This window comes from Aethalodelphis obliquidens, unplaced genomic scaffold (genome assembly GCF_003676395.1).
Source record: "Aethalodelphis obliquidens isolate GAN/ISIS:26980383/991018 unplaced genomic scaffold, ASM367639v1 scaffold113, whole genome shotgun sequence".
In the NCBI taxonomy this organism is placed as follows: domain Eukaryota; kingdom Metazoa; phylum Chordata; class Mammalia; order Artiodactyla; family Delphinidae; genus Aethalodelphis; species Aethalodelphis obliquidens.
Genome location: NW_020838057.1, coordinates 702,686 through 721,868, shown reverse-complemented (window position 1 = coordinate 721,868; position 19,183 = coordinate 702,686). Strand labels below are relative to the sequence as shown.

General features: G+C 42.5%; 2 pseudogenes; one reads left to right on the top strand and one right to left on the bottom strand.

Moving 5' to 3' along the window:
* The first annotated feature begins 2,027 nt into the window (after window positions 1-2,027).
* LOC113615120 (zinc finger protein 256-like) lies at window positions 2,028-15,720 on the top strand (annotated as a pseudogene).
* On the bottom strand, window positions 13,547-17,257 carry LOC113615139 (U6 snRNA-associated Sm-like protein LSm3 pseudogene; annotated as a pseudogene).
* Window positions 17,258-19,183: the final 1,926 nt, after the last annotated feature.

Sequence of the window (19,183 nt, the reverse complement as noted above, 5' to 3'; positions counted from 1 at the left end):
TTTTCCTGCCCATGCACACAGGGGTGGCCAAAAAGACTAGTTCTTGTCAACAGAATGTGATTGGAAGTCAGGTATGTGATAGTGGGTGTGACTTCTCCCTTTCCTCTTGTTTCCTCTTGGTCAGCTGGATGGTGCCAGGAAAGCCTTAAAGCCACATGTTTACTATAGAAGGCATCTTGGTCCCTGAATCACTGTGTGGTGCTGAGTTCACTGCCTATACATAGGAACATATCTATAAATGAGAAAAACTCATCCTGTGCTAAGCCAAGATGAGTTTTGTACATCTGTGAAATCAGCTATATTGAACCTAGGCTAACTTTTATCTTGAGGTACAAAGACATTATATAACTCTTCCAGGGTCCAGAGCTGGTGGGGACAAACCGATATGATAAGTTTCAGCAGTTGGAAAGCAGAACTGACTCTTACCTGATGCAAACCTTTCCTTCCGCAGTAGTGGCAAAGAGTGGGTGGGGGCAGAAGGATAAATGGACTACAGGCCTCAGGGCTCCATATCCTCTTGGGTCCCTAGGGAGGTTACAACAAATTTCCACTGACTGGTAGATGCAGTGGGCCCATCACAGTCTACAGGCTGCAGTGCCTTCCACCTACTTGGCTCTAGTGTGCCCACACTGAGTGGGTACATATAGGTTAATAGACTAACAAGGCACAATAATTGGCTAAATATATATTTTGTTTCCAGATTGCAATAAATTCTCCCTAGATAACGAATACTACAACAAGAAAATTCAGCATTAACATATTTATAATTTTATTTATTTATTTTAAAATATTTGTTTATTTATTTGGCTGTGCCCGTTCTTAGTTGCTGCACATGGGATCTTTGTTGTGTTTGCTGACTCTTAGTTGCGTCATGCTGACTCTTAGTTGCGGCATGCGAACACTTAGTTGCAGCATGCATGTGGGATCTAGTTCCCTGACCAGAGATGGATCCCGGGCCCCCTGCATTGGGAGCGCAAAGTTAACCACTGGACCACCAGGGAAGTCCCTATAATTTTAAATATTATGGCTTTATGTGCTAAATTTATTGGATTTATGAAAGAACACTTACATTTTAAAAACACATTCTGTAGAGTTTATACATTAAAATACAAGCTTTCTAGGATTACAGGTGAAATAATATACTAAGGTGCATGGGGTAGATGAAACAAGACCAACCATGAAATGATAAATAACGATGGAATACGGCAAAACACTGCAGCCATTGTCCCATGCCAAAATAGCATTTGTTTTGTTTTTCTCTTTTTGAGACTGACGTCAGATTCAGAAAGGAATTGAATACATGTAAGGATATGGAGTAAGATATATTAAGTAGATGAAAGTGTTGCTCAACGAAGTGGACACAGCATTTAACTGTACAGGCAGGAGACATGTTCTTTGTGGGAATCACCGTCAAAGACCCGTCTTTGTACTCCTTCCTCAAGGTGGCGTAACATCCTTCTATCTTTCTTATCGCTACACTTTCTGGGGTGTTTATTTTGTCTTTACCAAACATACTCAGACGGAGAGTACACTATTGTTTATTAGCTTCAGTTTCCATTGGCTCCATTATTTGTCTAAATGACTCTGCAATCGTATGTACATTTGGATTAATGGATTTGAGAGCATCTCGAAAGATACTCTTCGACTCTGGGAACACGCTGAGCTTCACAGAGCCTGAAATAACGTCTCCAAACACTTGGGTGATCAGCTACAGATAGTATTCCTCAAACATCTGAGTGCACTCTCTTTAAGAAGAGGCAATGCCCGTCCTCCGTCTCTGGACTTTGGTTGGTTTTCCTAGCGGTAAGTCCTCGCGGTGTAGATTTGGCTTTTCTCCAAGATGTCAGAGTTGTAACATTCTGGACCTACGCTTGTGGATCTGTGGGAAATGCATTACCCAGACGGATGTGCGATGGGTGGCTGCGAAGATGAGCCAATTAAGGCAAGAGAAGCCGGGTTTTCCTGGGACGCATTAGCGTCAGGGCGGGACTTCCGGCCGCCTCGTTGTGGACGTCATTTTGAATGTGCTTGAGCGTTTTCACAATTCGAAAGCTTCGGTTACCGGTGCTGGGAAGAGGTGACGAGACTGAGAAGGTACCTGCTGCACAGAGGCGGGTCTGAGGCTCGGCGACGCCACCTGGGGGCCCTGCACCAGACCCGGGAGAGTGACCGCCGTGCCAGCGTCTCGTTTCCTCTCCCGCAGCTCCGGCCCCGCTCCGCCCACAGAGTCCGATGGCGGCAGTAGCGCCGAGGGACCCGTGTCAGGTAAACACTCGTCCTCCGGCCACTCACCGCCCTCACCCCACCAGACACTAAAGCCCCCAGTGCGGGGCCCCTGTTCACGTGCCTGCAGCCCAGGCCCCGGTGTCCAGGACGGTGAGGCGGCCGTGGGTGGGGCCTTGTTTCTTCTGACAGTGTGCTGGCGCGTGGCAGAGGGTCACAGGCGGAGGGACCGGGACCGTCACGAGCAGAGGTTTGGAGGTCTGACTGACCAGGGACTGAGGCAATTCTCGATTGTTTCTGCTAGGAACAAGATGCTGCTGCCCAGAGTTAAGCTTGCAGCGTTGCTGCATGAAAAGCTGGCCGTTTATGAGACTTCCCTGGCCGTCCAGTGGTTACGACAACGCGCTCTCACTGCTAAGGGCGGGTTTCAATCCCCGGTCGGGGAACTAAGATCCCACAAGCCGCATGGTGTGGCAAAAAAAAAAAAAAAAAAGTTGGCCGTTTATTACACAGGTGATATAGGGTTGACTCGCAGGTGGGAAGCGATCTCACCCAGACCAAAATAGGCTTCCTCTGGCTGCAAAGAATAGAACAAATCAGGGGGGTAAGGGAGGAGACAGGAAGCACAGACGGATTAATATCAATAGCCTAGGTGAGTGCTGATGGACCACAGTGACTGTCTTGGATATGCGAGAAGTGGTTGAATTCTGGATCAATTTTTTGAGAAGGGTCAAACCAAATTGTGGGTGTTGCTGGTGCCAAGAGAAAGGAAGTAGTGAGGGATGACCCTAGGGGTGTTTGTCTTAGTAGACGAAGGGATGGAAGGCCCATCAACTGGATGGGGACGTTAGCAGCAGGTTAATTATTCTTGGGAATGTTATAAGTTTGTTTTGGCGCTGTTAAGAGTCTGAGATGTTTCAGAGAAGAGTGAGTGTAGGCAACAAGTGGGCAGCTGGACATGCAGGTCTGGAAAACTGGGGAAGGTGTTCAGGAATGGAAACTTTAAAAAGTGATGGCCATTGTGTGGACCAGGGTGGAGCTGTGGATCACATTTAGGAGGGGAGTACAGGTTATAGGGGCCATGGTATTAGTAGGTCAGAAAGATTGGTGTGTGCTGAGGAGTGGTTCTCTGGCTCAGGGCCTGATTGGGTTGCTGGGCATTGCAAACCCAAGTGAGGTAGAGAAGTGGCAGTGGGAACGGTATGGGAGAGAGGTTGATCTGGCGGGAGGCCGAGGCTTCCATGGGATGAGTGGACAAGTGACGGTTGAGGAGACTTAGGAGTAATTGAGAAAAGAAGGCAGTGAGACTGGGTCTGTTGCTTATTTAGTATTACTACTATGTGGCTTCTCCAGAATTTTGTGGTGAGCTTTGACGGGGTTTGGGACGTTTGAGGCTTGCTAGTGGATATGGTCTGCAGCAAATGTCGTCATTTGTGGGTCACTGTGCCTGGCAGGGAGGTTTTTAGGACTGGTTTTTTTTTTTTTTTTTTTTTACAGAGGTTGAGTGGAGAGAGAGAGGAGTGTTGTGGCTGCTGAAAGGACAGAACTGGCAGTAAGAAAGTTGAAGAGAGTTGAGGGAATATGAAATTCACATGTGGCTCTGGGTGGCTAATACTGAAGCAAAGATTAGAGGCAGTTGGGGAGATCTTCTAAGCAGCATTTGTGACTTACTCTGGTATTGGATCCATCAGAGGACTGGGGTTGTACCAAATCCTGTCTGAATTTCTTAAGCCTCCTCTGGATGCCAAGCGTCAAATGTGTGGGTATGTTCAGGGAGAATTCTATGGTGTGGTGCAGGGATGTGGCAGTGCTGTGGAAGCGCAACTCTAGGGTCTGAAATTGTGAGAGAAATATCATCTACAGAATGATGTGCACATGGAAAGGAAGTGTGAGCTGATGGCCCCCAGGCCCTGGTTTTGAGGATTTACAGGTAAAGCATGAGCTTACATTTGGCTGTGTCTCAATTCCCACAATTTGAGAGATTCCAGGGGAATTGCTTGGCTGGAGGGAAGCGATATTACCGGCCAAGCTCAGAGCTTAGATGGCATCTGGGTGCACCCTCACTGCCAGTTACTGCTGAGGGCTGAACACAGTGATAAAACGGGATGATGAAGAGAGAGCAGGCATCAGTGGCACCAGGGCCTGGTATCTCCTCTGAGGTGGGGAGCTCCAGTGGAGGATGGGAATGGCATAGGTGTGTGGGGAGATGTGTTGTGATTTCTCAGAGAATGTGCAAGGTTTCATCTGTCCCCTTTGTGACAGGTTGGTGTGACCTTTGAAGACATTGCCGTGTACTTCTCCTGGGAGGAATGGAGACTCCTTGATGAGGCTCAGATACGCCTGTACCTTGATGTGATGCTGGAGAACTACGCACTTATATCCTCAGTGGGTAAGACCCTCACCCTCCCCAGTGACATGGGCTAGGGTCTGTATTCTGCCTCACCGCCCCCAGAAAGTGCTCTGTGCTGCATGTTGTGTAGGCACTGCTTGCTTCCCCATTGTTCTGGGTAGTTGTGGTCGTTAAGGCTGGGGTGTTTGCACTACCGTCTTTTCTCCCCTACAGCCCTAATTCCTGCTGTACCAAACCCTCATAGGGAAGGATTTGAGGTCAGTAGTCTTGCAGTAAGGCTTGCAGTAAGTCTTGCAGTAAGTCTTGCAGTAACTCTTGCAGTAAGTCTTGCAGTAAGGCTTGCTTGCCCTTTCACTGGATGGGTCAGTGTGTCCATGTCCATGCAGTTTCTGTGGCCACTCCTGTATCTGATAATTTCTTGTGCCTGCCTGTTTATGGAATTGCAGCCATTGTCATGGTGACTACGTACATGGACTACTATTGAACTCTATCCTATATAGTTCTTTTTGTGATGTTTAGACTTCTTCTATCCATTTCATCCTGCCCCAACTTTATCGAGATATAATTGACAAAATTTCTGTATTTAATATATATAATGTGATGATTTGATATACATATATATTATGAAATAATTACCATTGTGAAGTTAATTAACACACCTATCACCTGACATAATTACTTTTCTATGTGTGCGTGTGTGAGAACACCTAGGATCTACTCTTTTAGCAGATTTCAAGTGTACAATACAGTGTTAATAAATAACTATAGTGGACTTCCCTGGTGGCACAGTGGTTAAGAATCTGCCTGACAATGCAGGGGACCTGGGTTCAAGCCCTGGTCCAGGAAGATCCCATATGTCGTGGAGAACTAAGCCTGTGTGCCACAACTACTGAGCCTGTGCTCTAGAGCCCACAAGCCATAATTACTGAGTCCACATGCTGCAACTACTGAAGCCCATTCTCCACAACAAGAGAAGCCACTGCAATGAGAAGCCCGTGCACTGCGATGAAGAGTAACCCCTGCTCCCTGTAACTAAATCCCACACACAGCAAGAAGACCCAATGCAGCCAAAAAAAAAAAAATTAATTAATTAAGAAAAAATTATAAATAAATAAATAACTATAGTCACTATGCTATACATTCGATCCTTAGAACTTACTCATAACTGAAAGTGTTTTTGACCAACATCTCCCCATTTCTTTAACCCTCAATATCTGGCATTCTGCTTTATGTTTCTCTAAGTTTTACTTTTTTTAAGACTCTCTATATAAGTAATATACAGTATTTGTCTTTCTCTCTGTGGCTTATTTCACTTAGCATAATGTTCTCTAGGTTCATCCTTGTTGCAAGTTGCAGTTTTTCCTTTTTCATGGCTGAGTATTTCTGCACACATATGCATGGGAAAGTTGGTGCGTGTGTCTATGTGTATATCATATTTTCTGTATCATTTCATCCCCTGATGAACACCTTATAGTGTTTCCATATCTTGACTCATCTGAATAATGCTGCAATATTATATATGTATATGTATATGTATGTATATATATATGTACGTGCATGTATTTCATGGAGATACTGGTTTTGTTCCTGTTGGCCATCTGTATGTCTTTTGGAAAGATGTCTATTCAGCTCCTCTGCCCATTTTTTAATTGGGTTGTTTTGGTTTTGTTATTGTTGAGTTGTGTGAATTCTTTATATATTTTGGATAGTAACCCGTTATTACATATATCACTTGCAGATACCTTCTCCCATTAAATAAGGTGTCTTTTTTTTGGGCAGGGAGTTGGGGGGTGGTTTGCTGCATGGCATGCAGGATCTTAGTTCCCCAACCAAGGATCGAACCCATGCCCCTTGCAGTGGAAAGGCAGTCTTAACCACTGGACTGCCACGGAAGTCCCAGGATGTCTTTTCATTTTATTGATGGTTTCCTTTGCTGTGCAGAAGCTTTTTGGTTTGATGTAATCCCATTTGTTGATTTTTTCCTTTGTTTCCTTTCCCTGAAGAGACATATCTAGAAAGTTATTGATTAGTAAGACCGATGTCAAAGAGTGTGCTCCCTGTGTTTTCTTCTGGGAGTTTTATGGTTTCAGATATTACATTCAAGTCTTTAATTCTTTTTGAGTTGACTTTTGTGTATGCTGTGAGATAGAGGTCTAGTTTAATTTCTTTACATGTGACTGTCCAGGTTTCCCAACACCATTTATTGAAGACCTTTCTCCATTGTATGGTTTTTGCTCCTTTATCAATCTTAATTGTCCACATATCTGTGGGTTTATTTTTGGGTTCCCAATTCTGTTTCTTTTGATCTATATATATGTTTTTCTGACAATACCATGCTGTTTTGATTACTATGGCTTTGTAATATAGTTTGAAATCAGGGGTTGTGATACCTATAGCTTTGTTTATGTTGTTTGGGGGGTTTTTTTGTTTGTTTTTTAGTGTTTGTTTATTTCTCTGGGCCATGTAGTGTGTCTTGTTGGATCTTGGTTCCTGGACCAGGGATTGAACCCGGGCCACTGCAGTGAAAATGCTGAGTCCTAACCACTGGATTGTCAGGGAATTCCCCTAGCTTTGTTTTTGTTGTTGTTGTTGTTGTTGTTTTGTGGTACGTGGGTCTCTCACTGTTGTGGCCTCTCCTGTTGCAGAGCACAGGCTCCAGACGCACAGGCTCAGTGGCCATGGCTCACGGGCCCAGCCGCTCTGCGGCATGTGGGATCTTCCTGGACCTGGGCATGAATCTGTGTCCCCTGCATCGGCAGGTGGACTCTCAACCACTGCGCCACCAGGGAAGCCCTGTTTTTGTTTTTTTTTAAATCTCAGGTTGCTTTGGCTATTTGTGATCTTTTGTGGTTTTATATAAATTGTAGAATTTTTTGTTTTATTTCTGTGAAAAATGTCATTGGGGTTTCAATAGGGATTGCATTCAATCTGAGATTTCTTTAGGTAATATGGACATTTTATTTTATTTATTTTTATAAATTTATTTTTTATGGGATTTCAATAGGGATTGCATTCAATCTGTAAATTGCTTTAGGTAATATGGACATTTTATTTTATTTAGTGTTTTTTTTAAAATTTTTTTTTCATTTTCACTGTGTTGGGTCTTCACTGCTCACAGCCTTTCTATAGTTGTGGCAATCGGAGGCTACTCTTCATTTCAGTATGTGGGCTTCTCATTGCTGCAGAGCACAGGCTCTAGGTGTGTGGGCTTCAGTAGTTGTGGCATGTGGGCTCAGTAGTTGTGGCTCACAGGCTCTAGAGCACAGGCTCAGTAGTTGTGGTTCACGGGCTTAGTTGCTCCACGGCATGTGGGATCTTCCCGGACCAGGGATCAAACCTCTGTTCCCTGCAGTGGCAGGCGGATTCTTAACCACTGCACCACCAGGGAAGCCCCTATTTAGTTTTTATAAATTTATTTTTTATTTATTATTATTATGATTATTTTGGCTGTGTTGGGTCTTCTTGCTGCACGCAGGCTTTCTCTACTTGCGGCGATTGGGGCTACTCTTCATTGCTGTGCATGGGCTTCTTATTGTGGTGGCTTCTCTTGTTACGGAGCACAGGCTCTAGGTGTGTGGGCTTCAGTAGTTGTGGCATGCGGGCTCAGTAGTTGTGGCTCATGAGCTCTAGAGCACAGGCTCAGTAGTTGTGGCACACTGGCTTAGTTGCTCCGTGGCAAGTGGGATCTTCCTGGACCAGGGCTCAAACCCATGTCCCCTGCATTGGCAGGCGGAGTCTTAACCACTGTGCCACCAGGGAAGTCCCAATATGGACTTTTTTTTTAAGGGTAGATTTATTTATTTATTTAGGCTGCGCCAGGTCTTAGTTTTGGCATGCGGACTCTTAGTTGTGGCATGCATGTGGGATCTAGTTCCCCGACCAGGGATTGAACCCAGGCCCGCTGCATTGGGAGCTCAGAGTCTTACCCACTGGACCCCCAGGGAAGTCCCTAATATGGACCTTTTAACAATGTTAATTCATCCAATCAATGAGTGTTAAATGTCTTTCCATTTGTTTGAAAAGATTTCTTTTACAATCTTTCAATAATGTCTTATAGTTTTCATTGTACAGGTCTTTATCCATAGTTAAGTTTATACCTATGTATTTTATTCTTTTTGTTGCCATTTAAGTGAGATTGTTTTCTTAATTCCTTTTTTTTGCTAGCTCATTGCTCGAGTTTAGACATTCAACTGAGTTTTGTATGTTGATTTTGTACTCTGCAACTTTATTTGTTGATTATTTCTAATAGTTTTTTGGTAGAGTCTTTAAAGTTTTCTATGTGTAAAATTATGTTATCTGCAAATAGTGAAAATTTTACATATTCCTTTCCACTTTAGATGCCTTTTGTTTTTCTTGCCTTACTGCTCTGGCTAGGACTTCCAATACTATGTTGAAGAAGAGTGGAGATAGTGGACATCCTTTTTTTGTTCCTGATTTTAGAGGGATAGCTTTTGACTTTTCACCATTGAGTTTGATGTCAGCTGAGGGGTTTTTCATATATGGCCTTTATTATGTTGAGGTATGTTCCTTCTTTATGCAATTCTTTCAGAGTTTTTAATCATAAATGGGTGATGAATCTTGCCAGATACATTTTCTGTATCTATTGAGATGATCATACGGTTTTAATCCTTCATTTTGTTAATGTGATGTATCACATTGATTGATTTGTAGATGTTGAACCATCCTTGCATCCCTGGAATAATCATGCTGTACAATCCTTTTAATGTTGTATTTAGTTTGCTAATACTTTGTTCAGTATTTTTGCATCTGTGTTCATCAGAGATGTCCTATAATTTTCTTTTTTTGTGTTGTCTTTGTCTGTTTTTGGTATCAGGTGATGTTAGCCTAGTAAAATGAGTTAGGAAGCATTCCTTTTTCTTCAGTATTTTGGAAGAGTTTGAAAAGGATAGGTATTTAATCTTCTTTGAGTGTTTGGTAGACGTCAACTGTGAAGCCAAGATTTTTATTTTTCTATAAATGCCTACATTAGCTATTTATTTATCTAAATTTCCCTTTTTGAACTGCTTTTGCTGTGTCCCATAAGTTTTGGTACTTTGTGTTTCTGTTTTCATTTGTCTTAAGGTGTTCTTTGGTTTCTTCTGAGACCTGTTGTTTTTTCATGATTGTGTTGTTTAATTTACACATATTTGTGAATTTCCCCACTTTCCTCGTGTTACTGATTTGTTGTTTCATACCATTGTCGTCAGCAAAGATACGTTGTATTATTTCAATCTCCTTAAATTTGTTAGATCTGGTTTTATAACCTATAACATATGATTGCTCTAGGGAATGTTCTTTTGTTGTTGTTGTTTGTTTGGATTATTTTTATTTTTTAGGGAGTGTTCTGTGTGCACTTGAGAATGTGTATTCTGCTGCATTTGGATGATATGTTTTGTATATGTCCATTTGATCTAAAGTATAGTTCCAGTCCAAAGTTTTCTTTTTTTTCTTGTTGAATTTCTGTCTGGATGATCTACCTGTTGTTGAAAGGAGAATATTGAAGTCCCTTATTGTGTTCCTGTCTATTTTTGTCTTCAGATTGGTTAATATTTGATTCATATATTTTTGTGCTCTAATGTTAGTTGCATATACACTTACCATTGTTATAGTCTCTTGATGAATTAACTCCTTTATCATTATATCATGAACCTCTTTCTCTGTTGCGGCAGATTTTCACTTAATGTTCATTTTGTCTGACATAAGTATAGCTACTCTTGCTGGCTTTTGGTTTTCCATTTGCATGAAATGTCTTTATGTTGCCTTCACTTTCAGCCTATGTGTGTCCTTAATGCTGAAGTGAGTCTCTTTGGCAATGTATGATTGAGTCTTGTTCTTTTATCAATTTGGCTGCTGGGGTATTTTTGTTTTATTTTTTGTTTTTGGCCATGCCACATGGCATGTGGAATCTTAGTTCCCCTACCAGGGATCAAACCCACGCCCCTTGCGGTGGAAGCATGGAGTCTTAACCACTGGACTGCTAGGGAAGTCCTTGCTGCTGTTTTCTTTTTATTTTTAAATTTATTTATTTATTTATTTATTATTTATGGCTGCATTGGGTCTTCATTGCTGCGCATGAGCTTTCTCTAGTTGTGGCGAGTGGGTGCTAGACTTCATGCGGTGCACGGGCTTCTCATTGCGGTGGCTTCTCTTATTGCAGAGCATGGGTTCAAGGTGCATGGGCTTCAGTAGTTGCAGCATGTGGGCTCAGTAGTTGTGGCACATGGGCTCAGTGGTTGTGGCTCATGGGCTCTAGAGCATGGCCTCATTAGTTGTGGTACATGGGCTTAGTTGCTCTGTGGCAAGTGCGATCTTCCTGGACCAGGGCTTGAACCCGTGTCCCCTGCATTGGCAGGCGGATTCTTAACCACTGTACCACCAGGGAAGTCCCCTTGCTGCTGTTTTTGAATTGTAGAATTTTGTAAGGACTTACTGTTGCCATCTTTTTAATTGTTTTCTGGCTGTTTTGTAGTTGAGACAGATGCACATCTGTGATGAGCTTGACCCTTCCCTATAGTCGACATGCACTTGACCAGCATCTCTTTCTGTTCAGGTTGCTGCTGTGGAGCAGAGGATGCAGAGGCACCTTTTGAACAGATCGCTTCTCTAGGAATGTCACAGGCTAGGACTCCCAAGGCAGCTTTGTGTTCCCAGAAGACGCACCCCTGTGAGATGTGTGGTCCAGTCTTGAGAAATGTTTTCCACTTGGCTGAGGATCAGGAAACACAACACAGCCAGAAACTGTTGAGGTGTGGGGCATGCGTGAAACTATTTTATTTTAGTGCAAACTTTAAACAACACCAAAGGCAGCACATGGGAGAGAAAACTCTCAGAAGCAGTGTGGATGAGGCCTTGTTTGTGAAGAGCTGCAGGTTCCATGTGTCACAGAAGCCATTTACCTGTAGGGAGTTTGAAAAGGACTTCCTGACTATTGTGGGACATCTGCAGCAACAGGCCTCTTGTACTGTCGAGAAGCCAAACACAATCACCCAGTGCGAGTCAACTTCACAAGGCAGGAGAGGTCATCACACCTGGGGAGAATGCAAGAAAGCCCTCAGCCTCAAACACACACTTGTTCAGGACCAGTGGGTCCACACTGGAAGACCTTGTTTTGTGTGCAGTGAGTGTGGGAAAACATTCAGGTACAAATCCTCATTTGTTGTACACCAGAGAGTCCACGCTGGAGAAAGGCTTCATGTGTGTGGTGAATTTGGAAAATCCTTTAGGCAGAGCTCAACCGTCAGTCAACATCAGAGCATTCATTCTGCGGCAAGGCACTACAAGTGCAGCAAATGTGGGAAATCCTTACCCTACAAATCTATCCTCATTTCTCCCCACACATGGCACAATGGAGAAAACAGTTACGTGTGCAGTGAATGTTCAAAATCTTTTACCTCTAGCTCAGCCCTCACTTATCATCAGAGATCTCACACAGGAGAAAGGCCTTATGAGTGTAGTGACTGTGGGAAATCTTTTATCTCTAGGCCTGCCCTCAGATACCATCAGAGATCTCACACAGGAGAAAGGCCTTATGAGTGCAGTGAATGTGGGAAGTCTTTTACCACTAGCTCTAACCTTCATTATCATCAAAGAGTTCACACTGGAGAAAGGCCTTATGAGTGCAGTGAATGTGGGAAATCTTTTAACAATAGGTGGGTTCTCATTCAACACCAGAGAGTTCACACAGGAGAAAGGCCTTATGAATGTAGTGAGTGTGGGAAGTTGTTTAAATATGGATCCCAATTGAATCAACACCAGAAAGCTCACACTGGTGAAAAGCCTTTTAAGTGCACTGAATGTGGGAAATCTTTTAACAATAGGTGGACACTCATTCAACACTGGAGAGTTCACACAGGAGAAAGGCCTTTTGAGTGCAGTGAATGTGGGAAATCCTTTAATCGGAGAAATAACCTCATTTTACACCAGAGAATTCATACAGGAGAAAGGCCTTATGTGTGCAATGAATGTGGGAAATCTTTTACCTTCAGCTCCAGCCTTCGTTACCATCAGAGAGCTCACACTGGAGAAAGACCTTATGAGTGCAGTGAATGTGGGAAATCTTTTATCTCTAGGTCTGACCTCCATTATCATCAGAGAGTTCATTCTGGAGAAAGACCTTATGAGTGTAGCGAATGTGGGAAATCCTTTATCCAAAGAAATAACCTCATAATACACCAGAGAATTCACACAGGAGAAAGGCCTTACGAGTGCAGTGAATGTGGTAAATCTTTTACCTGTAGTTCCACTCTCCATTATCATCAGAGGGTTCACACTGGAGAAAGGCCTTATGTGTGCAGTGCATGTGGGAAGTCTTTTATTACCACTTCCAAACTGCGTTGTCATCAGAGAGGTCACAGTGGAGAAAGGCCTTAAGAGTGCAGTGAATGTGGGAAACCTTTTACAGTATGTCTTATACGAACTAACAAGTTCTGTTCCGCGAGTGAGTTTGTAAGTCCAATTTGTTCTTAAGTTCAACAGAGTTAGCCTAGGTACCCAACTAACACAATGGGCTATATAGTACTGTACTGTAATAGGTTTATAATACTTTTCGCACAAATAGTACATAAAAAACAAACAAAAAATAAAACGTTTTTAATCATACTTTACAGTACCCTGAAAAGTACAATAGTACCAGCTCCATCACCATTGCTTTTTTTCTTTAAATCAAAAAAAAGGAAACAATTCAGTTTAAAGAAAGAAACCCAGAAATTGTCTGAAAAAAGAGTGGGGCAAATGAACTCCTGAAAAAGTTCTGCCTCTTGGTGATCACATTTATTGGAAGGGTTGGAGAAAATTAAACTGCCATTTAGCCTAAGAATTTGTGAGTTATCTGAAAATCAACTTATTTCAAGAGTGGAAGAATTCTTGTTTTTTTCTTAAATCAAACTGTACGCCAGTTTCTCTTTTGAATATCTTCTACATTTAAAGAGGCAATTATACAAAATCTCATTTTCCACACAGGATAAATTCTTTGTTTCAGCTAACTCTCAATGGCGGGGCAACTAGGACAACACCATCTCCCCGGAAAAAGAGCATTGGAATATTCCATTTTGTTGATTTATATATTTCTTCATATGTTTGTTCATCAATTTCTATAGTTGTCACAGTTTCTTCCACATCTCCCAATATCATATTTTAATGTAACCTCCCTCGAAGCTCTGTGTTGTTTCTCATTTTCACTCATCCAGGCTGAGCCTGATGAGATCCAGGAGCTCTTCTACAGTGTTCGTAGTTTGTTACTGGTCCACATCGTCCAAAATCTTTCACATCACCTCTGCTTTTATGCTTGTTTCTGGACATCTTGGGCTTGAAATAAAGATACTGTACTAGTCTATACAGTACTGTTCAGTAAGTACGCAAAAGCACAAGCACTTGTAGAGGATACACACATGTTAAAATGTACACCAGACACATGAACTAACTCATGTGATTAGACATGAGAACGCATGTTCGCATTTTGAAAGCTCACTACTTGAAGGTTCGTATGTAGGGGACTTACTGTATAGGAAAATGTAACCTCTTTCAATACCAGAGAGTTCACACTGCACAATGGCATAGATGGGCAGGATATGTGCAGTTTCAGTGGTCAGTATAAGGGCAGTGGAGGAAACTATCTGAGGAGCCATCTCTCTGAATTGACTCTCATACATCTGAGCATGCACAGTGGGGAGAATCCCCGGTTATGTGGGAAGGCCATTTTATCTCTACCGGCCAGCAGGCCTACAAAGTGTGCATCAGTCACCAACCCAGTTTGCTCAGGGAAGCTGACTCTGTCCCCCACTGTGTTAGCCAAGTTAGGAGTCACCTGAGCCCTAGGGGATATTTCCCTCCTCTTTGATTACCTTAGGCATGGACCTGACCCAATGTTGTTCCATAGAACATCATTTGAGTTTTCTGGCAGCATTCAAACAAAGACTACAATTTTCAGGGACATGTTGGTGTCACGTGATACTTGTGATGTGTCTTTCCAGCTTGCAAGTCACACACTCTAGAACTCTTGGCCACATATTGCCTTGACTTGAATAATAACTAAGGCCTTTAAGTCCTCATTAATTTGGGGAGTTCTATTCTGGTGTAGGGTAGTTTATAAACTAGTACAAATTTGTGTTCTACAGGCATGAATGGGAGAAGAAGTTTTTATGGGTCTCATGCTGTGCCTGAGGAGGGACAGCAAGATGGCAGAAAACAACTTGACAATTTTTACCAAATTTGCATTGCTGCATAGAGCCTCCTAGGAAAGACTGTTGGGCTTTCTCTTCCTCATTTGAGGCCTGTATCCTATGTTTTTTATGAGTCTTGGATGACTCTAAGGAGGGGGACATGTGAGAATCTTAACAGTGTTTCTGAGAGCCACATGATTTTTTTCTCTTACTCAAGGTAGATATCACAGAGTATCCCAGCACTGTTGAGGGGATATTTTCCCCAGGTCTACAAAGATCCACATTCCCTGATGGCCACAAGTCACTGGGCTAGTCTCACTGGTTATAAGACTGTTGGTTCCAAGGGAAACCGTAATAGGTGTGGAAACTCTACTTTAGTAGGTAGTGGAGGAGTCTGCAGCCAGCTAAATGAAATGTTCCTCTTCTAAAAGTGTAGCCAGAAATGTTTCTGTGACCAGAGGTTCTGTGTGTACACAAATCTTGGGACCTCTAGGCATGCTTATCTTGTGTAGCTGAGGACATTGTCAGAAATTAATCAGGTTTTGTGGATTGCTGTAGCCTCTCGGTGATGTTCGCCTCAAGGCACTTACTGTGCAGGGAAGAAAAAACAGAAAAGGGGATTCATATTCTGAGGATGTGGCTCTCTTGACTGATGCAGCACTCCTCTTGACTTGGGTGGAGACGTTCATTGCTCCCTATATTTGCTGCTACTGAGACAAGACTGGCCTTCCAGAGGGCATGAGGAGAGAGATGTTGGAGTCAATACAGCATTGCCCAACCTATTTCCCATAAAGAGTGGGACATAGATATTTTTCTTCTTTTTTATCTTGAGCTAATTTTTAAAGCTTTATAAAGATATAATTTACATGTACTCAACAGCTTATATTTAAAGTGTACAGTTTGATAGGTTTTGACATAGGTATGAACCTCTGAAAACATCATCCTATTCCCGATAATGACCATATCTGTCATTTACTTCATGTCTTTTTATAATCTCTTCTTACCTCCTTTCCAGCTTCTCCAGGTAACCATTGGTTTACTTTCCCTTACAATAGATAACCTTTGCATCTTCTTGTATTTATATGCTTGGAAAAATAAGCTGTTTATTTTTTTCTGATTTCCTTCATGCTTTGTAATTACTTTCAGATATGGGTAGCTCATCTCTCTCTTTTTTTTCCTGAGTAATATTCTTATCCTTGGATATACCACTGTTGATTTACTTATCCATCTCTTTGTGGGTGTTTAGGTTATTTCTAGGTTGTGACTATTGGAAATAAACCTGTTACAAACATTTGTGTCAGTTTATATGGATGTGTGTCTCTTTGATCTTGTGTCAGTAACTTAAAGTGGAGTGTCTGAGTCACAGGGTAGATCTAAAGTGACTGTACTTTTTTTTGCATATTAACCAGCAGTATGTTAGAGAGTTCCATTTCTTTCACATCCCTGCCAGTGCTTGGTATGGTTAATTTTTATGCCAGCCCTTTTCATAAGTGTATAGTGTTATCTCAGTGTGGTTTTAATTTCAGTTTTCTAATGATTCATGATTTTGAGCATTTTGCAGGTCTTTGCCACCTCTATGTATGTATGTGTATATATATATATTAACAAATGTATATGTATATACATATATTTGTGTGTGTGTGTGTGTGTGTGTGCTGTTTCAGTTCTTGTTATTTGCTTTTTTTAAAAAAATATGCATTATGGCTGTTTCCCTTTTCATTTACAAATAAGACATCAAAACAACAAAGACATATGTGGAATTTTACTCATTCTTAAATGAAGTGAGTAACATTTGCCATACAGAATAATTGTTTTTAATACAGGTAGGATATACCTGTATTAAGGTAGGATTTTTCCTCAAATTTTCTGTGTTGTGCAAAATGTCATGACCACAAATCCCACACATATTTAAGATCAGTATGTATTATTAACATAATCTCCATCACTTAAGTCGAGGCATTCAGTAATACATTAAATGTAGTCCTGCTTTGTAGTATTTCCCAATTTCTGAAGTGTAAATTCTCCCACCACTCATTTGGAATGTGATCAGAGAAGGAACTGAAAAATTCTACTCAAGGTCCCCCAGGTTTTTTGTTGGAAAACTAAACTTAGCATGTGCAGGAGGAGACTTTACAAGGCCAGGCAGACAATAGCTGCGGGGGCTGTGGGCTGGTTGGAGGCTCAGACGCCTCAGAGACATAATTCTGACTGGCCAGGGGGGAGGTATGTCCCTGAACACCCTGGGGTGTCAGTGGAAACCCTAGTTGGCCTCACCTTGTTAGTGACAAGGTATCAGAGCAGTCAAACTATCCTGAGTTTCCTCCTCTGACCCCACCGGTTATCTTGCAAGAGATTCTCACCCTCTGAACTCTCCAAAGTTCTTTTCATCTCTACCTTTCTGTAATTGTTGACTGTTTATTTCCAACTGTGTTTACCTTCTATGGGTCTCACCACCTACTTGGATACTATTTCAGACACCTGCACCCCAGGACCACATTCTAGATGCAGGGCCACTGCCTACCTTCATGGTTTAGGCAGTGTTTCATAAGTACTGGGGCTGGGAGTGTGCAGGGCAGGGGTCTAGGGCATGCTTTCTCTGCTCTACACCTTAAGAAGGACCTGGTTACATCTTTTCCTCCAAGATGCACATGTATCAAGTCAGCGGGGACACCTGTGATCTGAGGTTGCATCTCTAAAGAGAGGGAGGAGGTGTGGTGGTGATGGAGGACCACAGCAGGGAGAGCCATACCCACAATGCTGGGTGGGAAGGCTGGGACAGTGCAGGGACCAAAGGAGACATCTAATATTTGTCTGCCCCATGTGGAGACTCAGGAAGGACCCACTGGGCTTAATCCCTGCTTCTCCCTCTAGAAGCTAATCGCCTAAGGCAGTGTCCTGCCCAGAGTTCTGGTAGATCTGCCCCTGGAGTCCCCTGAGGGATGCAGCAGAGTTCATGGAGATCCACAGGCTCCCCACCCTGCCCAGGAGCACCCCACCGTCCACCGCTCGTGCATCTGGTAGGGACACTTAGCCGTCCATGTCCACAGCTTGGGCACACCTTGGTGACAGCATGCAAAAGTTGGGATTCTGACTCTGAGGTGGAAAAGCAGGATTCAGTCTTTGAGTCAAAAATCTCATATTTGGGGACTTCCCTGATGGTGTGGTGGTTAAGAATCCACCTGCCAATACAGGGGACATGGGTTTGAGCCCTAGTCCGGGAAGATACCACAGCCGTGGAGCAATTAAGCCCGTTGAGAAACTAAGCTCTACTGAGCCTGCGCTCTAGAGCCTGCAAGCCACAACTACTGAGCCTGCATGCCACAACTACTGAAGCCTGCACGCCTAGAGCCCATACTCCACGAGAAGCCACCGCAATGAGAAGCCCGTGCACCACAACGAAGAGTAGCCCCTGCTCGCTGCAATTAGAGAAAGCCCGTATGCAGCAAAGAAGACTCAACGCAGCCGTAAATAAATAAATTTATTTAAAAATCTCATATTTGGTCTCTGGAGCCAACTAGGGACTCACACTCACACTTGATTGGATTATCCAAGATATATTGTTAGGGTAGAAATTAATGTCAGACAAGGAACCACAGAACCAGGAAGTTCAGAGAACACTAAGGAGGATAAATGCTAAAATTCTACTTGTGATATCATTTTCAAATTATAGAAAATCAAAGATAAATCCTGAAAGAAGTCAGGGCAGGGGGACGAGGGAGATCCCTTACCTATAGCAGAACAAAGATAAGAATTAAATTCATCTTCTTAGAAACTGTGCAGGCAAAAAGAGATTTAAGTGAAATAATTGAAGTATTGAAAAAGAAAAAAACCATCAACCTAGAGTTTTGTTCCTGGCAAAATTATCCTTTGATAGTGCAGGGTAAACAAAGCCTTTCTCAAATAAACAAAAATAGGGAATTTGTTGCCATTAAATCTGCAACATTAGTCCATTCTTGTTGTTATAATGAAATACCACAAACTGGGTAATTTATTTAAAAAATAAATAAACATTTATTTCTCACACTTTTGGAGGCTTGGGAAGTCCAAGATCAAGGTGACAGCATGGACGATTCTGTGGTGAGGTCCTGCTTCCTGGTTCATAGCTGACACCTCCTTGCTGTGTGCTCACATGGTAGCAGGAGCTAGGGATCTCTCTGTAGCCTCTTTTATGAAGGCACCATTCATGAGGATTCCACCTCCAGGAATTATTCCTGGTTCAGTAAGATCCCACATGCTGTGGAGCAACTAAGCCCGTGCACAGCAACGAAGACCCAACGCAGCCAAAAATAAATAAATAAGAATTTAAAAAAAGAAATAACAAATATGGTAAATATTAATCCAACTGCATCAATAATCACTTTGATGGGAATGGTCTAAATGCACTAATTAAAAGATTTTCAGGGTGGATTAAAAAGCAAGACCAGGGCTTCCCTGGTGGCACAGTGGTTGAGAG